This window comes from Saccopteryx bilineata, chromosome 2 (genome assembly GCF_036850765.1).
Source record: "Saccopteryx bilineata isolate mSacBil1 chromosome 2, mSacBil1_pri_phased_curated, whole genome shotgun sequence".
Lineage (NCBI taxonomy): Eukaryota > Metazoa > Chordata > Mammalia > Chiroptera > Emballonuridae > Saccopteryx > Saccopteryx bilineata.
Genome location: NC_089491.1, coordinates 25,737,740 through 25,745,794, shown reverse-complemented (window position 1 = coordinate 25,745,794; position 8,055 = coordinate 25,737,740). Strand labels below are relative to the sequence as shown.

Below are 8,055 nucleotides of genomic sequence, written 5' to 3'. Positions count from 1 at the left end.
TGTGGGTGAGAATTTAAAGTAGCATCTGAGAAAAGATTTACTTTCTTTCTTCTCTTTCCTCTGCTAGTTTTCAGGGCTCCAGCACCCTGTGCCTCTGTCCCTCCCATTCTCTCTAAGGGCACAGTCCGTGCAGATCAGGGACTCAGAGGCGTAAGCTGAGCAGTGAGCAGTGGCATGGCCTGGAGAGTTCATTCCTCAGAATCTGGGTTTGCCACCTCGCCGGGCTGGCTCTCCCGTGACAAAAATGATGGAGCAGCACTCTAGACAGAAGAAACAGCAATGCAATCAATGGTCTTGAGGAGCATGCCAGGAACTGAGAGGGCCCAGTGTGGCTCCGGCATATTTTTCCTGAGGGAATAGGTAGCCATGAGAAATTATTGAGCAGGAGGATTTTAAAATAATCACCCTCAATGAGGGGCATAGAATGGCCTGGAAGGGGGCCACAGGGACTATCTGTCTCTAACCGAGGCCACCTGAGACCCACTGGCCACGCCAATGCAGTCTTGAGCAGCTGCCTATCCGTGGTTTCCCACAGCCACGCCCACAACAGGAGCCCTGGGCATGCACACTCAGAGCAGCCTCCCCACCTCCCCAGAAGCCGAAGGAGCCCGGGAAGTGGAAGTACTGCAGGAAACCACGAAGAGCTCGAGCGTGATCCAAATTCAGAAGAAATCCAAGAGTCCTGTGTGGCTTCCTCGCCATCAGCTCTGCCCCAGGTAGCTCTGCTGTTGGCAGGGCACCCCCGGGCTCAACCCTGGGTTTCTACTTTCCTGGGGTGACTCATTGCTGCCCCCTCTCCACTCTTTTTACTAAGCTTTGTGTGGCAGGGGGGAAAATACAACTTTGCCCAGGAATCGATGACCTAGATCCCAAAGTCTCAGTTCCCATGCAGAGTAACCACTCTCCATCCAAGGGCCTCGGTTGCCCATTGGTAGTTCCGCCTTCCCTCACAGAGAATGGATGAGAGTGAGTTTTGATGGAATGGCAAATACATTACCGGGGAAGAAATCCTCCTCGCACCTCAGCACATCTTTTGTACTTGATTTTAAAACAACCACCTGATGCAGTGTTGGGACTCAGTACAGACCATTGCTGTAGAGACCATGGAAGTTTCCAGAAGAGAAGTTCTGGAATATGGAGCTCTCCAGAGTTGTTCTGATGCTTCCAGTTATGTTCATGACCAAGACCTCTTACGCCTCCTGAGAAGAAGGTGACGATAAGGCAGACCCAGGTCACTTCACCAGGTCCCTAGCATTTAGGGGGCTGCCCCCTCTTCCAGGGCCAAGGCCCCCACTCTGGAGACTGCACCCCTCCTTCCTGAGGCAGCGCCAGGCAAAGGCAGCTCTGGGAAGGGCGCTGGGCTGCCCTGCCAGGAGGACAATGGTGCCTGAGCACAGCAGGCGCTGTTCCCCCCTGGGGTCTGGCAGGGCTGGGCCTGAGCGGGCAGAGAAGCCGGCTGGAGGCCCTGGCAGCATGGGGGGTAGACTCTGCGGTGGAGCGGGGAGCCAGGAGTTCTATGTGACAGCTGGGCTCACAATGTGGGCATTGTTCCCTCCCTGCGTCACATCTGCTCCCCTAAGGGTGGAGGGCAGAAAAGAACCGTGTCGAGAGCATCTGCCAGGGCCCGGCAGCGCTGTGCACTGCGTCCAGAAGAAAGGGAAAAGCTGAGTGCCCCGTGGCGGCCCACCCATAGGCCACCCTGACAGAGGTTGGAGATGCAGCGGAAAGGCACCGACGCCCTAAACACAGCCTCTCCCCTCCCTGTCCCTTTGATTCTTTCTCTTATTTCAGTCATTTCATGCCATGCTGTGCTTTGCCTGCTACTGTAATTCTTTTTTCATTTTTTACTACCTAAGCATTTCTTTTGCACATTCAGAATGTCCCTAAGTGCCTTTTTATAGCATTAATGTGTATTACATTGACCTTTAAAATCATACACTACAATTCTAGTGAGTTTGCCCTGAAACCTGTATATACTCATTACATCACTTAATATTTCTATCTTCTGAAAAGGAATTTGGTGAAATGAATTAATTGGAATAAAAATGTCTATCCTCTTTCAATGAAAACTAACTCAGTTGAGTATACTATGTGCTACTATTTACATGAGATCTCATTAATCTTCATTAAACACCTACAAGGTATGAAATTTTGTAAATCAAGTTTATAGGTGAGAGAAGGAGACTTCACTTGGGGTGGTGAACACATAATACAATATAACAGATGGTGTGTTATAGAATGTTACTCCTGAAACATAATTTTATTAACCAGTGTCACCCCAATAAATTTAATTTTTAAAAACATTTATAGGTGAGAAAGTTGTAGCTCAATGACAGTTTTTTGTAACTTGCCTAAGATCACTCAGGTAATAGATCAAAACACTATCCCAGTTTTCCAATTCTAAATCAGTGTTCCTGCCAGGAAGCCAGCCTTCCCTGGTCACCCAGTGATCGCAGGAATTGTACCTTTTAATCTTAAAATCAGAAATAAGGGTTCATTTCATTGTAGACCATGATAACAAATATTGGAAGCAATCTAAATATCCAATTATAGAAGAATAATTAGGTGAACTGTGGTAAGCTAATGGAATCGTATTTCTCAATCATTAGAAATGAAAAATTTATAGCTTACAGCAACACAGAAACTCATCATAACTCAAAAATGTGTAAGTATATTATGAAGACACCTAGGTAAAAGTGCACCTAGGTAAATAAAGACAAGAGAAAGTCAGGCAAAATGAAAGTTCTATTTACAGGGAAGTGGAATTCTGAGTAAATTTTTCTTTCCAAGTACTTCTTGGTGCCATGCTGATGTCCTAAAAGCAGACAGATGAACAATATCCCTGCTGGGTTTTCCATGCAAGACGCCTGTGCTTTCTCAACAATCTGCCATCTTGTCCCAAAGTGGCATGTGCTGACTCAGATAAAGTCAGTTTTGCTTTACAGAAACAGACATAAAATGATAACTTTCTTCAAATATTTTTTACTTCCATATTTTATATCAGATATTTTATAATTTCTCACTCTCTGGGGGCCTTATATCAAAATCTGTCCAGTCCCTGTCACTACCCCGCCTTTGTTTACATTAACTGTAATCACTACCCCTGCCTTTGATTACATTAACTGTGCTCTAACCAGTGTTGAGTTTTCAGCCACTCTGAGACAAGAGGACTAGCAAGCAGCACACAGCAAGGGGGGCCTGGGCACAGCTCTGCAGCGGCCGGGGGACTCTGAAGGAATGGTGCCCACTCATTCACAGGGTCACTTTCAGTGCCCTAGCTGCTCCAGGTCTATAGAGAGTTTGAGGTTTCCAGTATTTTGATCAGAGACGATTTGGTCACAAGGGGTGGAGTCCACTTAGACTAGCTCAAATTATGTGGGAGTTGATAATAATCTTATCAGAGATATCCATAGTACCTCCAAAGCATAGGAAGTTAACCAGCTGTAGGACTAGGGAAGCCATGGAACCCAGAGCTGTCTCTCCTTCCTCCCCTCCTCCCTCCCTTCTTCCTTCTCTCCTTCTTCCCCTCCTTCCTTTCCTCCTTCCTTCCCTCCTTCCTTCTCTCCTTCCTTCCCTCCTTCCTCCCCTCCTTCTTTCCCTCCTTCCTCCCCTCCTTCTTCCTCTCCTTCCTCCCCTCCTCCCTCCCTTCTTCCTTCTCTCCTTCTTCCCCTCCTTCCTTTCCTCCTTCCTTCCCTCCTTCCTTCTCTCCTTCCTTCCCTCCTTCCTCCCCTCCTTCTTTCCCTCCTTCCTCCCCTCCTTCTTCCTCTCCTTCCTCCCCTCCTCCCTCCCTTCTTCCTTCTCTCCTTCTTCCCCTCCTTCCTTCCCTCCTTCCTCCCCTTCTTCTTCCTCTCTTTCCTCCCCTCCTCCTTCCCCTTCTTCCTTCTCTCCTTCCTCCCCTCCTTCCTTTCTTCCTTCCTTCCCTCCTTCCTTCTCTCCTTCCTCCCCTCCTTCCTCCCCTCCTTCCTTCCCTTTTTCCTTTTTTCCGCCCTTCCTTCCTCTCCCCCTTTCCCTCTCCCCCCACTACCCCTTCCCTTCTTTCTCTTGCTCCAGGATCCTGCTCTTCACTCAGAAACTCAGAGAGCAGCCCTTCACTAGGGCCTGACACCAGCCCTTTCCTCACTTTCTCAGGCATAGCTTCCTCTGCTCCCTCCCTCCCCCCACCCCCTCTCCTCAGAAAACATCAGGTTCTTTCAAAATAAACCAAGTCCCAGTCCAACCAGACCAAGGATTTAGCACAAAGAGTGTTCAGCACAAACCCTAAAGAAACACTGGTGTTCGAGAAGACTGATACAAGGAACCCCATCCTGTCAGAACAAGCCAAACCTGGGTAAAAAGTCAGGGGTTGGTAAAATACCCAGGACAACAATCTAGGAGACAGAAAAAGACTATTTAAGAGACAGAAAAACAAATGTCAGTAAGCTGAACAGGGTCCAAGTTAAGTCAGCGGGGTAGGCTGTTCGTACCATGTGTGGGCTGAAGGCAGCCTAGTGCTGGGGTCACCAGCCTAGTCCCAACTGTGCTGGCTCGGACTTCAGGAGAAATCAGGGAACAAACAAGTGAAAGTAGCAGAAAGGGAACCATGGCTATTTATTGGGCAGCATCAAATGAGCAAAGCCAACAGAATTGGGGGTTGAAAACTTGGCTCTGCCATTAATTTGCCCAATTCGAGTGCGTCATTCCCCTCTCTGGGCATCGGAGATGGACAAGGTGGAGAGACTGGGCTGAGGACACTGAGGTCCTTCCAACGACCCTGAGGCAGCGGTGGGCTCACGGCAGCTCTTACCAGATCATGAAAACTGTTAAATTTGGGGAAGGTTTTTGTGACCTTGTTGTTAAACACAGCTGTTATCAAAAAATAAATAAATAAATGATATACATTTATAATTAAATAAATTGCATTTAACCCAAGAATAAAAATACTCAAAACTCATTATTTCCTAGTTATTTTACCACATTGTGCCATTACCTATGCCAAGGGTCAGCAAATTGTTCTGTAATGGGAAAAATACTATTTTAGACTTTGAGGGCCAGACAGTTTCTGTCACATATTGTTCTTTTTTACTTTTCTATAACCCTTTAAAATTGTAAAAAAACCCATCTTAGCTCATGGGCTGCATAATACAGGCCATGTGACAGATATGGCCTACAGACCATACTCTGCTAACCACGGGTCTGTGCTCTTGGGTTATTTATAGCTATTTTACTTATATAGTAGAAATACTATATAATTGTGTGCTGCTGAGTATCTCTCTCCAACTTCATGGGCAGTGATATCACATGGGCAGCTTCAGCGGGCTGCGGGGGCGTGTTTACACTCTGGAAATGGGCAGGCGCTGCACACCAGGCTGTCCCCCTGGAGAGTTAGTGGCTCAGCATTCCCAGCACCCAAGGTCTCAATGCGAGAGAAGCACAGAAAACTAATGTGCTTCGCCAACACACTCGGAAACCCGGGCCGAGAAGCAGAGTGAGAAGGATGCTGTGCACGGAGTCAAGGGAAAGAAGGACGTAGGGACACCCAGCCCTGCACACCTGGACATGTAGAATCAACAGGTGGCTGATGAACCTTCAGGGCTCAGGCTCGCTGTTCTGTGCCAGAGACGTATCCGATCTTCCTCACGTCTCACTTGGCAAAGCTGTTTCCATCCTCGCTGCAGTCTAGACAGTAACAAAACAGCGGCCGTCACCCAGAAGCTGCCAGGGACAGACACGGTCCCAAGGGCTGAGGAGGGGACAAGCAGACACTGCAGGGAAAGGCCGTCTCACATGGAGCCACCACCTCTGCCGGGCTGCTGTGGACTCGGGGCTGCTCTTAAAATAGAACGATGAACGTGCAGGTCTAGACAAAGCAGCAATTTTGGTTTTAGGGAAAGCTGATACCCAACAGGATGAGGATCACCCCCCCACACACCCTGAGAAAGTTTGTTTTCAGCAATTTGGGCTCAATTAGGCAGGAACAGTGCCCGGCAAGGAACAGAGACAACCCAAACCAGAATGAGCCCTCGGGGCGTTTGTAAGGAGACCCTACTACCAATTCCCAGACTGTAAAACACTGCCTTGGGGAAATGAGGTGCAGCCCTAATGGTCTTGGAAGAAACTCTCTCCAGCCCGCTCTCCAAGCCCCAAGGAAAAGCCACCCTGGGCACGTCCGCCACCCTCTCCCTGCCTGCTCTGCCCGCCTACTCTCCTCCCAGTCACTGTAGGGAAAGCTGATGGAAATCAGAAGAAAAGGTATCTTTTCTCAATTCCTAGTTGCTCAATCCAAGTAGTACCAAATGCTAGGGAAGTAGAGAGCAGGAAAGAGTGAGGGTTAGGGCTGGGTAGGGGCGGCAGCTGAAGACAGAGGTGGTTAGAGCCTGCCGAACAGACAAAGAGACCCTTGAATTGACCCTTGAAGGAGCAGGCAGGGAATAAAAGGAAAGGGCATTACGGAGTAAAACAGTGGGACACAAAAACGCAATATATGGTCATTATATTGAAATGTGCTCAAATTCATTTCTCATGAGAGAAATTCAAATTAAAAACCACAGTGAGAGGTAGAAAGCCACAAAAGAACGTTACTCCCACCCCAACAATGAGAGAAAGAAACCCAGACGATCCAGAAAATCCTTTCTTCCCTTGCGCCTTTCAGAGAGCTGAGCTACAGGAAGCCAGAAGTGAGTTCCGAAGAACAACAAGCCAGCCACAGAGAGGACCCTGGAGTCGCGCCACCTTCGCCAGAGCCTCTTTGGAGGAAGAGGATGAGAAAAGAGCTAACAGTATAATAAATTCTTAAAAATCAAGTGAGGATGACATGCAGCTAAGATCCCTGGGAGCCCGACACACAAGAGTGGTCCATACTCTCCACCTGTTTTCCATTCATTTCTACCAGGTACTCAGAAGACTTTGGCAGGTAGGAGAGGTAAGAGAGCCCAAAACAGGTACAAAACCCTGCCCATTAACCAGAATCTTTTCTTATAAGAAGCCAAAGCCTTACACCACTAAAGGAATAGTAGACAACCCTCCCCACTCCTGAGGCCTAGGCCCCTGGTCGCCAAACTGCGGCTCGCAAGCCACATGAGGATCTTCGGCCGCTTGAGTGTGGCTCTTCCACAAAATACCACATGCAGGCGCTACCTCGATAAGGAATGTACCTACCTATATAGTTTAAGTTTAAAACTTTTTGCTCTCAAAAGAAACTTCAGGCCCTGGCCGGTTGGCTCAGTGGTAGAGCGTCGGCCTGGGGTGCGGGAGTCCCGGGTTCAATTCCCCGCCAGGGCACACAGAAGAAGCGCCTATCTGCTTCTCCACCCCTCCCCCTCTCCTTCCTCTCTGTCTCTCTCTTCCCCTCCCGCAGCCAAGGCTCCACTGGAGTAAAGTTTGCCCGGGCGCCGAGGATGGCTCTGTGGCCTCTGCCTCAGGCGCTAGAATAACTCTGATTGTGACAGAGCAACACCCCGGATGGGCAGAGCATCACCCCCTGGTGGGCATGCCAGGTGGATCCCGGTCAGGCACATGCGGGAGTCTGTCTGACTGCCTCCCCATTTCCAACTTCGGAAAAATACAAAAAAAAAAAAAAAAGAAACTTCAGTTGTTGTACTGTTGATATTTGGCTCTGTTGACTAATGAGTTTGCCAACCACTGGCCTAGGGAAAGATCCACTGTCTATAAAAAGGGTTGAAAAACAGCTGTCTATGTGCCTCTGGGCAGGAAGAAGGAAACCTCTCTGTCCCCATGGTAACCCTTACACTGTGTAAGAAGCAATAGCATTCTCCTGCTGGGGAAGAGCAGAAAATCCTCCCCAACTGGTCCTTGATAATAGGCTACCACTACACATCCCACTAGATAGAATCACCAAAACTAATAAGACTAATGAAGCTGAGAACTAGCAAGGATGCAGAACAACAAGAACTCTCACACACTCCTTGTAAGAGTGTAAATTGGTCCAACCACTTTGAAAACTATTTGGCAGTACTTACTGAAGCTAAACTTGTGTATGTCCTCTGACCCAGCAGTTCTACTTCGAGGTATTTGTGCAAGTGAAATGAGTACACACATGAGCCAAAAGGCAGGTAAAAG

The 8,055-nt window shown here is 48.3% G+C and overlaps 1 non-coding gene across 1 annotated transcript; it reads left to right on the top strand.

Annotated features, from left to right (window-relative positions):
- Positions 1–7,181: 7,181 nt before the first annotated feature.
- TRNAP-GGG (transfer RNA proline (anticodon GGG)) lies at positions 7,182–7,257 on the top strand. Its single transcript has one exon. It is a non-coding gene; the product is annotated as a tRNA-Pro (tRNA).
- Positions 7,258–8,055: the final 798 nt, after the last annotated feature.